Source organism: Balaenoptera physalus (genome assembly GCF_965194825.1).
Source record: "Balaenoptera physalus genome assembly, contig: HAP1_SCAFFOLD_550, whole genome shotgun sequence".
Lineage (NCBI taxonomy): Eukaryota > Metazoa > Chordata > Mammalia > Artiodactyla > Balaenopteridae > Balaenoptera > Balaenoptera physalus.
In genome coordinates, this window is record NW_028126182.1 from 465,660 (window position 1) to 483,704 (window position 18,045).

Genomic DNA, 18,045 nt, shown 5'->3' on the forward strand with positions numbered 1-18,045 from the left:
TAGATGATAAAGCTGATGCCCCAGAAGGGAAATGGTGTGTGTCAGATGAATCTGGAAGAGGGAAGACTATGAACTGTCACTACGCTTCTACCTCTAGGCCGTTTCTCCTCCATGGGCGGTACCTTGTGTATGGACCAAACGTTACATAGCCAGGTTCCTGTCGTGGCTTTGCCTTATATGGCTGGAGGATCTTTAGCAAGTGTTTTGATTTTCTTGCATCTGTTTCTCCACATGTAATTAGAAGTAATATTAGTTACTCCTTCATGGGTTGTTGTGAAGATTAAATGAGGTAAGATTTTGAAGTGCTTAGTAGAGAAGCCAGAAATACAGGCTTCGTGATAAATGTTAGCTATTATTATTACTTCTGTTATTATCCAGTTACCTCCTAGCTGTTTCGTTCTAGGTGCCATGCTGGAGAGAGCAATGTAGACACTACAAGTGTAAATGAATAATAATACTCAGTATATCAAAACCCAAATTGCCTTTCTCCCACTTTTTATTAATATGAAGATAAACTCACATCAAAGATCTCAAAGCCAGCAATGTCCAAGACCCCGATGAAAAACTGCCTGGGCTGCTTGGTGTCCAGCTGCTGGTTGATGCGGGTGACCATCCACAGGAACATCTTCTCGTAGATGGCTTTGGCCAGAGCGCCCACTGCATTGTACACCTTCATAGACAGAGTAATGTTTGCTGGCACTATGAAAGGCCTGGGATGTGTGTGATTCATTGAGGTTGTGCGCTTACCTGCTGCACAGTCTGGCCTTTGGTGACGTATTCATTGCCGACCTTGACCCTGGGATAGCAAAGGGCTTTGAGTAGATCAGCAGAGTTCAGACCCTGGAGATAGGCAGCTTTGTCAGCAACTGCAGAGACACAATTCAAGGAATGTTGTTTAACAGCAGATACTTCTTCAAGGTAGTCTTTCCATTTTCCTCCATCCATTTTCGTTATTATATAAATAAAAAGCTTTAAATAATTCTATAGAAGATCAGGTGAGTCTCTCTGTATATTAGAGCATGTACTTGCTAATAAATGGTCAGTCAGTTACACTGGCCTTTGGTGATTTGTTGCAAGCAACTCCTGAGAAATTTAACAACAATAAAAATATGTCCAGTGTTTATGGAAATAATTTATGTAACACAAAAGCCAGAGTCCCTGCTCTTAAGACACAGTAGGTGGGGGTGGAAGGTAAGATAAATACACCTTATCTCAATTTAGCTCCTCCCAATTTAACCTCAACGAATTAGTTTCTTTATCTGAAAATGTGAGGATTAAATTTTAGTGCATGATTCCTACAGAGTCCCCTTCAAAAATTTTGTCAGTGACTATGATGTAAATGAGGGAGAGAGAATGTCGAGCCAGGGTGGTCTGGAAAGGCTTAAAGGAGCAGATAACTTTAGCTTCCGTGGTAGATCCTGTAAGTTCCATGTTCTTTCCATACATAGAGTATATGATTTTTCTTTCTCAGTTTCTTTTTTATCTTACTTGTTACCTAGATTGTCTGAAGGTTAAATGTAGACAACACACACACACATGTGCACAGATGTCCTCCAACCCCAGCTCTGTGTTTGGGCGAGACCCTGTATCCCTCCACTAGGTTTACCCAGCTGGTGCTGAAATAGACCAATATGCCAAGTTATCCTATATACCTTCTCGCCATTGCTAAGGCAAAGCAAGCTCATGGTTCTGTCTCATTCCCTCTCTAATGATCTGGCCCCAGGTTGTGCTTTTTAGATGTATCCTTGCAAGTGGCTATTAGGGTTCATTTGGGCTGCATAGAAAGATGGAGATAAGGAGATGTGAGGAGGGAAAGGGGGTGAGGAAAGCATGCAGTGTGTGTAAATGTGTACCTGCCCCTCAGAAGTCCAGCTACAAAGGAAATGTGAGTTTAGAATAACCTTTTTTTTTCTTGCCATATTCTCTAATTTAAACCCAGATGGAGGTTCATTTGGTACCTTCAGTGCCATCTGGCTCCGCTTGCTCCTCACGCTGCTTTTGCTTGAATTTCATGTTTCCATAATGCATCACAGCCCCTGTGAGCTTGTAGATGGACACTTTCTCCTCAGGAGTAAAGCCCAGGATGTCAATGGCACTCTGCCAGGAGAAATGACAGGACAAAGTTAGGGCAGAAGAGACTTAACATATTTTGGAGAATTTACTCTATATTCTAAGGTAACCACACTTATAGTGTGGTTGCTATTGTCATTTCCATACATAATGGATTTTTAAAAAGTGAGTGTGTGTCTTACATCAGTGGCCATTAGCTCTTCTTGGTCATCAATGCTAGTGACTGTGATCTCCCCTTGACTGACGAAGGCATAGTCATATGGGTTGGTGGTGATCAGGTGCATTTCTGGATACATAGAATTCAGGGTGTATGTTTTACATTAGAAGTTGTTAACAAAAATATTAACTTTTGTCTGTGAACTTAAGTTCATCCTTACCAATCAGATCTGCCTTCTTATTGGAAGTGATCTGATAAAAAATATGGTAGCTTCTTTCTGCCTTTAACTGGAAAGTAACTCTAGACTTTTCTAGAAGATCTGGAAAGAGAGGGAAATAGACATTGAATTAGAAAAAAATATCAATGCTGCTGAGATATTAAATGAACTGCAGTGTCTTTGGCTAAAATTGGGGACATGACGTTCGGCTCCATTGAGATTTCAACGTGATGATGGATCCTGTTGGTACTACATGTAAGAATTCCAAATACGTATGGCAATTCCCCAAGGTTCTCACCATCTAAGAGCAGAGAGTGAAGTATGCATGCTCTAGTAAAAATCAACTTTGCATATGGATGACCTGCGACCTCTGTATTATAGTTGATCCTTAATATCCCCTCCTTCCTCAGATCACCTTAGATTCTTTGGTGAGGGACTTACCTTGGAAACACCTACCAAAGCTCAGATTGGGCTTCCCTGGTGGTGCAGTGGTTGAGAATCCGCCTGCCAATGCAGGGGACACGGGTTCGAGCCCTGGTCTGGGAAGATCCCACATGCCGTGGAGCAACTGGGCCCGTGAGCCACAACTACTGAGCCTGCACGTCTGGAGCCTGTGCTCCGCAACAAGAGAGGCCGCGACAGTGAGAGGCCTGCGCACCACGATGAAGAGTGGCCCCCGTTCGCCGCAACTAGAGAAAGCCCTTGCACAGAAACGAAGGCCCAACACAGCCAAAAATAAATAAATAAATAAATAAATAAATTTATTTAAAAAAAAAAAAAGTTCAGATCAAGAGCAAATCACAGGGGGCTTCCCTGGTGGTGCAGTGGTTAAGAATCCGCCCGCCAGTGCAGGAGACACGGGTTCGAGCCCTGGTCTGGGAAGATCCCACATGCCGCGGAGGAACTAGGCCCTTGAGCCACAATTACTGAGCCTGCGCGTCTGGAGCCTGTGCTCCGCAACAAGAGAGGCCGCGATAGTGAGAGGCCCGCGCACCGCGATGAAGAGTGGCCCCCACTTGCCGCAACTAGAGAAAGCCCTCGCACGGAAACGAAGACCCAACACAGCCATAAATAAATAAATAAATTAATTAAAAAAAAAAGAGCAAATCACCGAAATGTATTGTAAGCCTATAGATAACTCATAGGAGTCCATAGATAGTCCTACTGTTTTTCCTGGAGAAAATGTCATAGTTGCTTCTGAGGCAGGAATTGCAGAATGTGTTATAGAGCCATCAGTCTGAGACTGAGGTAAATAGAGCACGCAGCGATTATGGATAAGTTTGGCATTAGCTCACGGGCAACACCTCCAGCAGGCTCAGTGCTCAACAAGTGTTGCAAAATATCCCTGCAAATGACATCACTTGTTTCTCTGTTTGATTTTCAATGGTCCTGTTACTCACATGTTTCAATATCAGCAGAAGCCAGTTTCCCTGTGGTACCGAAGTGGATCCTGATGAATTTACCCTTGCAAGTGAAAAAGATGATGTTATATACAAAACTGTTAGCACACGAGTAACAAGAGGTTGAGTTAATAACTCAGACATGCCTTTTTGGGCATTTAAGACCTGAGAACACCCTTCTGTGACCCAGAGACTCACAAAGCGAGAGGAGTTGTCATTCCTCACAGTCTTGGCGTTGCCAAAAGCCTCCAGCAGGGGGTTGGCACTGATGATTTGATCTTCCAGAGTCCCCTGCAGAGGCAAGAACAGTCCTCACATCTGGTGCTTCCTGCACGCCCTGCCAGTCTTGATTCTGACACGCCAGTCAGACCCACTTGCATTTTGCCAGTTTCCTCCTTCTTCTTCTCTCCAGTAACTGCAATTGTTGCAAAGTACTGGATCACACGCTTCGTGTTCACAGTCTTTCCTGCCCCAGATTCTCCACTGTCAAAGAGAAACCAGAGAAGAGATCAGAACTACAGCTCACATTGTCGACATCTAAGACGATCATCACAAACCAGAGAAGAAGAAAAAAATCACATACGTGATCAGGATGGACTGGTTCTCACGTTCTGTAAAAAAGAAATCAAGACCATCAGTTTTTAAAGATAGTACACATTCAGTACAAAGATTATTGACTCTGTAAAGATTAATCAGTTTATCCTTTTTAACATTTTGAAGATGTTGCCTGTGATCTTGGTTTTGTGTGTAGCTCCCAGATAGTACTTGCCTCTTGGAATAAAACTTATGAAAATGAGAGGCAAAGAATCATCTGTTTCTTCTTAAAATATTATTAATTTTAAAACCTATGGGAAGTTTCAAACGTATACAAAGGTAGAGGCAATAATGTATAAAGAGCTCCTATGTACCCATCATACAGTTTCAACAGTTATTATTTGGCCAACTTTGTATAACCTGTACACCCATCCTAAACTCACTTGGTTATTTTAAAGAAAATTCCAGGCATCATATAATTTCATCTGTAACTACTTCAGTAAGAATCCTACAATTCTGAAGTTTCATTTAACAGATGAAGAAACAAACCCAGAGAGAAATAAGTGACTTTTCCAATAGTTACATAGCTTATCAAGATGTTTAAGTCTATTTGACTTCCAGTTTATATATTTTTCTGCTACCTGGCCTCCTCCTGGTTTTTCATATGAATTTGACAGCTGGTAATACTAAAAAAAGAAGGGATCTGGAACTGTAAATGTTGGTGTTCATTTACTTTTATTTTCCTTTTTATTTTATACACGTTTCTAAGTAATAAAAATAAAAATTGTCACTAGTTATATGACTGATATGTTGGATATATACCAATTTTCTGATTTGTTAAATCTTTAATTCTATACTGACACAGATTTTAGAGCATTCTCAAATCTAAAAAAATCTATTCAGAGAAATAGATGCTAATTTGGGTGCCATTTAGATGTGGATATAGACTTTAGAGAACTTCAAAGCTCTATTCAGGGAAGTAGAGACAGATTTTGGAACATATTCAGCTTGATTTCTTTTTCCAATAGAAGAAAATACAGGAAAGATCATATCACATCTAGTGGGAGCATAGATAAGAAAACAATGTTCTAGTCTCTAACCTCGTCAAATGCCACAGTTTGGGGTGGTTTTTATACAAAAATCATGTTTGGAGATAACTAATCTTGAATTTGGAGCAGCCCCAAAACTTGGGGGAGTGGGGACCTCTGTAGGGGTGGTGGTGTACAGAGCAGTGTAAATGCAACTGCTAAGTGTTAAAACCTCTGGAATGAGCCCACATTTGGATAATTTCTGGAAGGTAGCTAGCTTCTGCTGACAACTAAACAACAGTTTCCTGGCATGATATCCTTGTAGAACTGCTGGCCAATTTGTAATGGAAGATTCCTATTTTATCCCTTTCTCTTCCCTCTTCTCCTTTAAAAGACAATTTAAAAACAGTGCAAAAAAACAAACAATCAAATAAAAAAAACAAAAAGGAACAAAATCTTCTCCAGTTTCTAATATCTCATGGAAGAACAGGAAACTCAGGAATTTAGAATATTTCCAAAGGCAACACATTTGGTGTGTGCCGATAAAAGGTTTCCATGCTGTATTTGGGCCTACAGTTCGCATCAAAGCCATTTGTTTATGCTTTGATAAGACAGGAATAACAGACTTTGATATAATTTTTAAAAAAATATTTTCGGGACTTCCCTGGTGGTCCAGTAGTTAAGACTTTGCCTTCCAACGCAGGGGTTGCAGATTTGATCCCTGGTCAGGGAGCTAAGATCCCATGTGCCTCGCAGCCAAAAAACCAAAACAGAAAACAGAAGCAATATTGTGACAAATTCAATAAAGACTTAAAAAAAAATGGTCCACGTCAAAAAAAAAAATCTTAAAAAAAAGTATTTTCAAAGAAAGAGGGATTTCTATTTTCTTCTATTCTTGTAGGAAAATGCTTCAAAATCTTTGAGAGGAAAGTCATAGCTCTTTCTTTACTCCTGTTCTACCCCAAAGGCTAGTGATATTAGCTGTGTCTTTTAAAGATAAAGAATTCACAAAGCTTTCCCGCTAGGGCTGGTAACTATTTTCCTTGATTGCTGTGGATGTGGATATTTTTTAAAAATCTACTTGAACTTTTTTTCTGTCCAAATCAGAAAGTAAAAAATGTGAGAAAGCAACAACAAATATGTTTACAGAGGTCTACTAATTATTTCAACTAGGCTTCTGGCTACCAGCTGGGTTAGCTTGGGTAGGTCAATGAATTCAGTGAGCTTCACTTTACTCATCTATAGAATGGCTGCAGGGAAGAATATGTGATATTACAGCTCTGAAAGTTTCTTGAAAGCAGTGAAGCCCCATGTGGCTGCAATGTATTATTGTAATCAAAGCCCAAAGTCTGTTTGTTCGTTAAAGATTCTATTTCCACATTTCTGTAAATAGATGCATCACTCACTCACCAGTCATCATGAACTGATAGGCGTTGTCAGAGACGGAGAAGATGCGGGGCGGGGCCTCCTGGCGCTTTTTGCCTCGGTAGGCAGCCCCCACCTCGGGGTTGTACACCGGCAGCCACTTGTAGGGGTTGACGGTGACATAGAAGAGGCCCGAGCAGGTCTGAGAAAATCAGAATATTCAACGTGTGGGATTTGTTTTTACTTGGAGAGATAGGTGGAATAAAGAGAGGTTGAAGGGCGCTCGCACAGATCATCCAGGCTGCGTAACGCTCTTTGAGGTTGTACAGCACTGCTGGCTCATGCAGGTGGGTCATCACGACCATGTCCTCAACCTTGTCGTATTTGGGAGGGTTCATGGGGAAGACTTGGTCTTCTCTGACAGAGTCTGGCAAGTAAAGTAAGAGACAAGTTTGTATTAATGGTTGGAGGTAGGATTTATGTTTATCTGCTTTAATTATAAGACTACAGTTGTGGACACTTTCCATTATATTATTCGGTGTCTTTTAAATAAAGGCATGAAAATACATTCATCTTAGCGTTTGATGGTTAAGAAAATCTGTTTCCTCTGATGAGCTAGAATACGTACTACTCTTTAAAAAGTACTTTTTTCCTCCCACATTTCCTTGTCCCAGGTTTATTTATCAGTTTATTTCATTTTACTTAAATGGGTTTAATTTTTCATTTTCCTGGCCATTTATTACAAGAAACTTCAATTTGGGGGACAGTAATGGGGATATTAATACATTGTTTATCTAAGTAGATAGTAATTGTTTTGATAGGAGAAGCTAGTTTTTGTTTCTCCCAAGTTTGGGGATTTAGACTGGGAAGTGAGAAATTGAAGGGAAATGCTGGAGGCCAAGCCTAGTGGCTTTAAAGTCCTTTGGGTAGTTGGGAAAGGGAGAAATGAGGTTACTGCTGAGAATTTCTTCTACCTTCCAAATCTGATGTCTGTTAATGGACCAGAAGGGTGTCTGTATTGGCAGTAGGCTTAGAGATTCTGAGCAACGAAGGCTTCAACTTGAAGCGAGGAGGTGGAGGAATAAAGCAGGGAGTATTTTCTCCTTATGTTTTTACTTACTGCTCCACGTTCTGTCTTTACAGTTACTTTCCCTCCTTCTTTGCTTTGTATGATGCTCTTCACATAGGATTCCTTGGGCTCCGCCACAAAGACTGATGATTTAGCATTGAAGGGCCTGTTTTGGGCTTCAATCTCCTCCTTTTCCGATTTTCGAAGGTAGGGAGCAGCTTCGCCAAAAGCAGCCATCTCACCGTCCAAACTGGCACTCATGGCTGTGATTTATTTAGAGAGAATTTTGCCTTGGGGAAAAAATGAAGGAGAGGAGAAATAGAAACCGGAAGTTATGCATGTGAGCTAGGATTTGAAATGAAAGAAATGTTGAGGCTCCATCGCCTGCCTGGGCTGTAACTATTCTTCCAAGCTGTTGCTGACCAGTGTTCTCATACAGTAACCCTAGCACAGGGCTGGTTTGGCATAAGACTGCAGTTTGAGGCTTCATTTTTAGGGCTTTGAAAATTTCCTTCCCAGATGGTGTATCTTGATCTTCAGGGCTAGGGCATCTACAACTGAGTGAGAACGGAATCCTTGCATGTTTTATTCTCTAAACTGTAACAATATCTATAGCTAAGACTGTTGTTGATGGATTGTTTTATAGCAACTGTCATTCTTTAATCCCCACTTTTCCTTCTGCATAATGTTTGCATCTGCCATTTGCTAGGACAGTCATAGAGTTAGGAGGGAAGGTTTGTTTTGTGCAAATGGAGATTGATATCTTCCAAGCTATCGAAAACATCTTTGCCTTTTAGATGGCCATTTTTTCTCTCACAAGCCAAATAATTATTTTTAATGTCTACTTAATGTTAATATTTGGTGTTATATCTCTTGGTGGGTCATTAAAAAAACCCATAATAAATTCTTATCATTCTAGGTTTTTTGGGTTTTTTTGTCATTTGGCTTGTTACCAAGAGACTTAGCATTGCCTTAATTCCAAAATCTCTTTTAACATTCTCCTTTTGGCATGAGAGATTTCAACTGTCAGTTAACAGATCTAACCACAGAGAAATGAGAGCTTCAGCACGAAGAAGTTTCTTCATCCCACATAAATTCCACAGGCTTCTTTTCTTTCCATCCAGAAAAAGAAAGGAGACAAAAATTTAAGAGTTCATCGCATGTATGTGAGCCATTGTCCTCCGTCGATAGGTATGTCTCTCAGTGTTGGTGTGTTACTTCGGTTGGGTCTTCCCTTTGCTCTCAGGCAGTGAATTACTTGGGGGGAGGGCCAGGATCTCTTCTAAATTAGGTATGATATTTAGCCCTCTGTGGGTGTAATACTTGTGATTTTTTAAACGAACAATAACAAACCTTTCTAAAAACTACAGTGAATCATGAAAAGGTAGCTAAAATACTATGGTTTTAACAAGATGTTTGTTTTTGTTTACATTTTTAGATTAAGAATTTTTCTGGGTATTTAAAAATTATTGGTAAAATGTATAAGTATTCAATGCTTGTCAGGAGGGGGAGGTTGGCATGGAATAGTCCATTGCCCCTGGAGAGTTCTAAGTGCAGCTGAGAACTCACTGTCAAAATTCATTCTTTCCTAAATGGTCCTTTAATCCTGGAATTCAGGTGAGGGTGGTCTCTGAGAATAAGACATTCTGAAAAAATGATTTCCCAGCATTTATAAGCAGACGTTTAGAAGCACAATCTATTTACATAACTGCAAAAATATGGAAATGGTGTACAGTGAAGAGCTGCCCCCAGCTTCGTTAGCCTAAATGAATCCCCTCTGTCATCAATGAATGAATAAAGCAGAGTCTTACCTCTGGCTTCCAAATGAAGATGCAGGTTCAGAAGCATCTAACACTGTAAAACAACAAGTTTCTTATTAGTGAAGCTCTGAAATTCCAGAGCTTAAGGTAGTTACAGAATTAAAGTATTTCCCTGGTCTGAAACTTGGCTGTATGAAAATAAAAGTCAAAGTTGGGAGGAACAGTCTCATGCTCAGAGATGGGCCACGGGGTAAGCTGTTTCTGCCCCCAGAGTCCTTCAGGTCCCAAGGCCCCTATCACTTACCTCTGGGTTCTTGGTGGAGACGAAGCAGGAGGGCTCCTTCGTGCTTATATAGGGGCTGATGTGCTGATGCTGCAGCTACCTCCTCTTTGTTAGAGCAAGACATTCGGCAGCATGAACCCTCAGAATAACTTGTACTGACGTTTGTCATATTTGGATATAATTAGAAGTATTCATATCACATTGAGTATGTGAACCAATCTCCTATAAATAATTTGACAGCGACCAATTTGCTGGCAGAGATTGCTTTCTAGTGTGCTGGGAAGGTAATCTTTGACAGTGCCTGGTGGGGCCTCCTAAGAGCTATATTCATTTTGGCAAACTCTCTCGCACATGCCTGTGGTGACCCAGTGAGCACATACTCAGCGACACATTGCTTTCAGGACCCTATAACCACTTTTCCTTCTTTGGTACCACAGGAACCCCCACCTCCTCCACACCCTTGGGCTGCTGCCAAGGCTCCCCCTTGGAGTCTGGGCTCGGGCAGCAGGGCCAAGGTGAGAGGAGATGCTATCCTGAGTCTCTACCGTCGGGTCAGTGCCCATCCACCCAACACTGAAAAAAATGATTATTTATTACAAAATTATATGTATTCATTGTAGGAAAAAACACAGATAAGCAAAGAGAAAAAAGCTCTATAATCCCAATATGCAGAGATAAGATATAGACATATAAGTACATATATGTCTTACAGCCTACTTTAAAAATTATATCACAGGTAATTTTCATACCACTAATGAAATTTACACCCTTATTCTTTCTTTTTTAAATTAATTAATTAATTAATTAATTTTGGCTGCGTTGGGTCTTCGTTGCTGCGCGCAGGCTTTCTCTAGTTGCGGCGAGTGGGGGCTACTCTTCGTTGCGGAGCACGGGCTCTAGGTGCACGGGCCTCACTAGCTGTGGCATGTGGGCTCAGTAGCTGTGGCTCGCGGGCTGTAGAGCGCAGGCTCTGTAGCTGTGGTGCACAGGCTTAGCTGCTCCATGGCTTGTGGGATCTTCCCGGACCAGGGCTCGAGCCTGTGTGCCCTGCATTAGCAGGCGTACTCTTAACCACTGCGCCACCAGGGAAGTCCCTACACCCTTATTCTTTAGACAAGTTATATTATGATCATTCTTTTAAAATTAGAATCTTTTCTTTTTTTAATGGCTAGGGATATTGAGGTATAATTTATATACAGCAAAATTGACTCTTTTTAGCTGACGATTATATGAAAGTTTTTCTGCTGCTATTTAAAAATTTTTTTTAATTTACAATAAAATTCACTTCTTTTGTTTTATAGTTCTATGAGTTTTTGCATGTGCACTCTTTCTTGTAACCACTGGCATAGACAGGATGCAGAACTTCATTTCTGTGAGTTTCGATAAACATGTGCTGTTGTGCAACCTCTTACGTTCTATTTATACGAAAAATTAAAGCCTTGTAGATTAGACTAAAATTAATTGTATTGCATCTAATGTCTCATCAAATATGATATTTGATGTATACTTTATATCTGGTTTTCTAATCATTGTAATCATAAATGTGAATTAAACTGTTCCATTTGTAGATATAAGGCCAAGAGAATTGAAAGCATACGCTTATACAAAGACTTGCACATAAATGTTCATAACAGCATTATCCATAATAGCTAAGTGGAAACAACCCACATGTCCATCAACAGACAAATGGATAAATAAATGTGGTATATCCATACAGTGGTATATTATTCAGCCATGAAAAGGAATGAAGTACTGATACATGATACAACATGGATGAACCTTGAAAACACTAATGCTAAGTAAACGAAGCTGGATGCAATGTGTTCATATTTGAATAACAAGAACAGGCAAATCCATAGAGACAAAAAGTAGATTAGTGGTTGCCAGACAATGGTCTGGAGAGGAGAGATTGGGGAATGACCGCTAATGGGGTTTCTTTTTGAGGTGATGAAAATGTTCTGGAATTAGATAGTGGTTATGGTTGCATAACATTGTGAATCTACTAAAACCACTGAATTGTTCATTCAAATGGTGAATTTTATAGTATGTGAATTATATCTAAAAAAATGCATTGGATTTTACCAGTGTTTTTTCTGTATCTATTGAAATTATATTTTTTTCTCCTCTCACTTGTTAATATAATGAACTGTGTTAGATTTCCTCACTTTTACTGTTCTGCAATTCATGAAATAAAACCTATTGATTTAATGTTTAATTTCCTGCTGCTTTAAGTTTACGCATTTTTTTTTTTTAAATGTGGGATTTCTGCATCTGAGTTCATGTGGGACTAGGCCATAGTTGTCTTTTCTTGTGCTATCCTTTTCTGGTTTTGATATAGGATCGTGCTAGTTTTGTAAAATGAGTGCCTCCCATTTGTTTCTATTTTCTTCAGCAGTGTGTTTAGGATGTGAATAATCTGTTCTATGAAGGCTTGGAACAGTTCCTTCAGGAAACTCTTTCTGCCTGTAGCCTCTTTGGAGGAGAAATCTTTCACTCTAATTTAAGGTTTTTCATGACCATTGATTAGTTTGTTCAGAGTTTCTACCTTTTTTTTTTTTTTTTTTTGCCCATTTGGAGAATTTATATTTTCCTAGAAAATTGCCCATTTCATGTGGGTTTTTAGATTTTTTTGTGCCTATCTTTTTATAGTTAAAAAAACTCCTGTGTAGGCATCTATTCCTTTTAATTTTTTTAACATATTTTAATTTTGTTCTTTTTATTTTAAACCGTATTTGCCAAAGTTTTGTCTTTTGTGTTGGTCTTTTTAATTTAGATTTAGCAAATAAGGTTTTTTCTATTTTATTATTTTCTGCTTTTAATCTTATTCATTCCTTTATTTCTTAGGTTTATTATATCGGTCTTTAATCTAGCATCTTGAACTGAAAGCTAACTTCATTTATTTTCATTCTTTCTTATGATCGTGCATGTTTATTTATGGTTATAAATTTTTCTTTGGTTACTACTTTGGCTAAATCCCATGGGTTGATATGTAGTACCCTTGTATGATTGTCCTTCAGTTATAATTATTTTAAAGCTTCTATTTCCATTCCAACTCCCAAATTATCTAAAGTTTTTTTTTTTTTTTTTTTAATTTCCAGATGTATAAATTTGGGCTTTGGGGAGAGGATTCTCTTTTAGCTGATAGTTCTTTTTATCGTATGTGTGTGTGTGTGTGTTAGATTCTTCTATTGATATTTGCCTTTTAATATGTCATTATATTGTACATTAGTCATTTCCAATTCTGTTTGCAGTTAATTTTGAAAACATTGATTCAAGTTTATCTATCCACAGAGGATCTGATTGATTGAAGATGATGAAGGATGGTTTTGGGATGCAGAATTTTCTAAATCCTCCTGGAAGTCTGGCAACGTCTCCCTCCAGCCACAAGGCCCTGCCCCACACCCTGCAACAACCAATCTGGAAAACCAGACTTCAACCTCTGCAACAATAGGCCCCAAGGGTCAGGACTTGGTCAGTGACTCACAGCTTCGTCATTTTCAGTCTTTTCCATGTAGAACCAAATGCGGGGAAAGCCAAATATATTCCCCTAAGTAATCACTTAGGACGCCCCTCTTCCTATCAGCTTGTCTCCAGCCTCCCCCATCACAAGCTCTGGGCAGGACATGCCTTCCTTTTTTTGCCACCAGAAAGTGTCCCCACTCTTATGTGTGCCTGAGTCTCAGCCTGATGTGAGTGGTGGTGGCTGACTCCCGTGCTCTATAGACAAGTTCTGAGTAAATAGTGTCTGTTCTCATTTGGGGGGGTGTCTTTTTTCATATACACAGAGCTTAGTATGACAGGAAGCAAATAAAACTCATGATAATGTTTTCCATATTATTTTAAAAACACATTTATTAATCACCATTTTTTAAGTTGAGACATAATTCACATACAATAAAATTCACCCTTTGAAAAGTGTAGAATTTAGTGCTTTATAGTCTATTCACAAAATTGTGCAACCATCGGCACTAATACCAGAACATTTCATCACCTCAGAAAGTCTGAAAACTCTAGGTAGGATTCAAGTCTCATGGTTTTCTTCTCTTTCCTTCGATTTGCCTGCTTAGAGTAAACAGTGTCTCTGAGAGAGAATACTAGCAGCTGAGGTCTTGGCAATTTGTCCCCAAGTGAGTGGGGACTTGCTTTTTCTCCTGAAACGGTAGCTCTGTTTCCACCACTTGAAGTGAGTGCTCTAAGTGTATCCAGGAGGGAGTCAAGGCTCTGAGCACTAGTCCTGTCATCTGGCATCTCTGTGAGGATCGTGGAGTAGGGCAAGCGCTAATACAGCAACCTTCTCCTTTCCAACATTTACACCCACGTGCTCCAGACTCCATGAAGGCAGTGATGGTAAAGAGGGCACATGAGAGGTTATATTTCTCTCCCCTCAGCCATGGTCTTGACGAGGCTGTGACTCACTCCATAAGCGAGTCTGCGATGCAGTGAGCTCTGTCATGTGATGGACACAAGTGGAGGGATGAGCAAGGGCAGAAGTTCAAGGCCTGGTAGGGGAGGAGGTGTGTGGACGGGTAAGTTCAATACGTCCAGGGTCAGAGGTGCTGGCTAGAGGGCTGTGCAGGGCTGAGGGGGCAGGAGAAAGAGAAGAAACCCTTCAGCAGGACTGGCCCAGAGGGCAGAGTGGAGCCAATTTTGCTTTTTTTTTTTTTTTTAATCCAATTTTTAATCTGTTTTCTCAGAATACAATTGACAATTTTGAAAACTCTAAAAAGTCAAAACAAAATAATCCCCTTCATTCGTGTTCCAAACCAGCCATTTTCCCCCTGTATAGGTAACTTTGTTCAGAAACTGGAAGCACTTTACAGAAAGCATTTTTCCCTTAATTGGTGCATTGAGGAGGATATAGTAGGTAGAGGAAAACTTAGGATACTATGGCCATATTTGAAGCTCTGGAGAGTCCTGAACCATCGAGAGTCTCCTATTAGTCTGTGAGCAGGGAAGACAGGAGGAAGCTACAGGAGACACAATGATAGTCAAAGTGGTGAGGTCCCAGGAAACGAGGAGGGAAAGAGGGACCTCAACCCACAGGAAAGGTCAGTCGGGGATCATCTTATCGTTTGGTAGCCCCGAGACCACTGGCTTGTGAAGTTGAGCCCGTCTGTCCTCATATCTGGTCATGAATGCATGGTATGTGTCGAGGTTAGGGAGGCAGCAACTGCGGACCCCAAGTTTGATATACACTCTGTTCACACACACAAAATGGTGGACATTGCATCAAGGCTCTCTGACTTTTTAATGACTAATTCACCTGTAGCTTTTATTTATTGGGTTTTGTTATGTTCAGACATGTCATGTCAACTCATTTAATCACTCAACTCTCTTGAGAGGTTATTAAAGTATTTTCCACATGAGAACAGGGAGTTTTTTATTGGGGAATACTTTGCCTGTAGTCACTGCTGATAAGTGGAGGAACATGTATATTGCCTGCCTTGTGCTAAGTCTGTAGATTTAACTGAAAGCATTGGGGAGAAGGGATATTTATGAATTCCCAAGTACACATTTTTGAATTGCCAGTCAGCTCACAATTAACATTCTGTTGTGGACTGTGCAGGTTATTTCACACCACCCTGCATGTGATGCTCCTTTATCATGAAAGTCACTCTGTATTCAGAGTGTGCCCAGTTCTGTGATGCATCTGAAAAACATACGCCAAGTCAGCCCAGAGGAACATTGGACTTGACATCAAACAGGGTTTGAGCTTTCGATACACACAGCTGCCTTTTCTCAGTACTGTCGCCCTCGACCATCACCTCTGGACATTTGGGGACATGGGTCAGCCTGAACCAGAATGTCCAGTATGTTTTTAGGAATCAGTGACTTTCAAGTCAGGTGACTGTGAACTTCATCCAGAATTGGGGTAATGTCAATTGCAGGTTTCTTTGAGTGAAATGTCTCTGGAATCTTGTTGAAGTCAATGTAGAACAATCCCTCCAATAGTGCCACAATTCTGTGAACGTATCAATCTTATTAATCTAACCTTCTGCATATTCCTTGGCCTTAGAGGAAACGATGGCTCTGTTGTTACTGGTGCTAAACTTCAACACAGCACCCACTGTTTCAGTCCCTCCCTTTCGGCGCTTTTCCTCATCTTGATCTCGCCAACATCCCACCCATTTTATTTTTCGTTTGTTTTACCCTTAAAGATATATTCTAATTGTCAATATCCTATAATATGTTTCCAATTACTGGTATATTCCTCCATTTCATACCTTTTCTCTGTGTTAAAGATCAATATTTTAAACATGTTCACAGACGGTAGCTTCAAGAAGAACCCATTTAGCTGAAGGTCAACAGTAAGTTTATGGGGATGAACCCCGCTGTCCACATTAGAGACATGATCTTAGGGTAAGAGGAATTCAGCACAACCACCTGACTGAAAGTGGACTTAAACGCTGGCCCCACAGAGGTTTTTGAATACTTTGCATTTGGAACCATATTGTCCCAAAGGCAAACTGTACCTTGAGTTTCAAAAGGGCAGTTGCTTAAATGTAACTCATGTATATAGTGTTTGAAAAACAAAGAAGACCTAAAAGTTAATCAGAAAACAATGGCAGTGAGAGGCTACGAAATAGAAAAATCTATGTGAATTCAGCAAAGTGAGACTCTGTGAATGTAAGTAACATGGGGGTAGTTAGTGGAGACCATCACTGAGGGAGCATCCTAGAATTCATGTGTAGAGAACTAAAGAAATGAATTTTATGTGAGCAAACTTTTAACAGTCTTTCCTTTCCTTATCAGTAGCAGAGACTTCACACTGGAGAAGAGCCCACTGAATGTAACAAATATGAGGCGATTCACATAGAACTGAACTTTCACGCCACATGAGTGGCTTCTCACAGGACAGAAACCCTATGCTTGCAATCAATTCGGAAGAGCCTTCAGCCTTTATTCATCATTGAATTCACACAAGCTAATTTATACTGGAGTGAAACCATGCAGGTCTCATCAATGTGGAAGGCGTTCAGGCAATGCTGTAACCTTAGATGACATGAGAAAACTCACCCTGAAGTGAACCCCTATATAGGTTATAAATGTGGAAGATAGTTTAGCTGGAGCCTCACATTTAAATACACCGGAAACTCACACTGGAGAGAAACCTTAATGTGATAAATGTGGGACACACTTCAGCAGAGCCTTAACTTTTATTCACACTGATGAACTCACAAGGTGAGAAGCCCTCTCTCTCGAAACACTGTAAAATCTGGGGCTTCAATTATTTTATTCCTTTTATGTTTTCACTTAATGTGCCCCTCATAACTTAAAATTGAATTATAAATAAATTTAATTGTTCACAAGAGTCCTAGTCCTGGAGAATTTGTGGACCCTGCCATGAAAATCCCAAGAACTCAATCAGGCCGGGGTTTATTCCTTCATCAGTATTTTTTAGCCAAAATGTTTTTTTCCCCACCAAGAGCAGATAGATATGTCAGGACCGAGAAGTTGGAAGATCATTCCGTAAACACAAAAATGTAAAACAACTATACCCCAATAAATAAAATAAGGTAAGATAAAATAAAATAAATCATTGCAGACATGGAGCGTTCCATTTTCAGATTTGGAGAGGGTAGGGGCTGCATGATATGGTCTGGCTCCTCTTCAGATAAATTGCTTTTACTTTGTTGGCCTAAAAACATTCATTATAACCCTAAAGTCCACTGACGTCTAATGGGTGAAAGCATGGTATTGTAGGGGTCTCTAAAGCATGGGATGTTGCCTGCAACCTTTGTGTGTCTGTGTTCCTGTCTGTGTACATGCACACGCACACACACAAACATGCAAGCAAGGGAGAGAGCATATAGCATCCATCTGATCCTAAAGAGAAAATATGAGTCTGGAATCAATGGCATAAATGTGTCATCAGGAGAAAGAGCATCTAAGTTACCTTATTCATTAATGTATCAAATTTTCAATTACTAACAAATATTTACTGAAAGCTTCCAGGATTTCAGAACTTGGCTTGTTATGAGGACTAAGTTGTAAATATTACAATGTTCCTATCTTCATAGAACTCTACATAATAACGCAGTCAATTCAAATATACTGAAAAATAAAATTTCTGATATTAAAAATCAATTATACATAAGGGTTTACAAATCGTGTAAGTACAAAAATGTTTGCTACTAATTTACAAAGAAAAGTTGCCACTT

General features: G+C 39.9%; 1 long non-coding RNA gene and 1 pseudogene across 2 annotated transcripts in view; one reads left to right on the top strand and one right to left on the bottom strand.

Annotated features, from left to right (window-relative positions):
- Positions 1 to 8,077, bottom strand: part of LOC309653528 (myosin-8-like) — a 27,146-nt pseudogene extending 19,069 nt beyond the window's left edge. Inside the window, exons 1-12 of the transcript in view lie at positions 7,888 to 8,077; positions 7,061 to 7,198; positions 6,817 to 6,973; positions 4,428 to 4,455; positions 4,219 to 4,327; positions 4,043 to 4,135; positions 3,845 to 3,908; positions 2,448 to 2,546; positions 2,253 to 2,356; positions 1,959 to 2,097; positions 748 to 866; positions 521 to 670 (exon numbers count right to left, since the gene is read on the bottom strand). The product of the transcript in view is annotated as a myosin-8-like (transcript). The remainder of the gene's footprint in view (positions 1 to 520; positions 671 to 747; positions 867 to 1,958; positions 2,098 to 2,252; positions 2,357 to 2,447; positions 2,547 to 3,844; positions 3,909 to 4,042; positions 4,136 to 4,218; positions 4,328 to 4,427; positions 4,456 to 6,816; positions 6,974 to 7,060; positions 7,199 to 7,887) is intronic.
- LOC309653530 overlaps positions 1 to 16,757 on the top strand; it is a 21,399-nt gene extending 4,642 nt beyond the window's left edge. Inside the window, exons 2-4 of the long non-coding RNA XR_014259241.1 lie at positions 11,185 to 11,255; positions 13,175 to 14,931; positions 16,640 to 16,757. This is a non-coding gene — a long non-coding RNA (uncharacterized lncRNA). The remainder of the gene's footprint in view (positions 1 to 11,184; positions 11,256 to 13,174; positions 14,932 to 16,639) is intronic.
- The last annotated feature ends 1,288 nt before the right edge of the window (positions 16,758 to 18,045 follow it).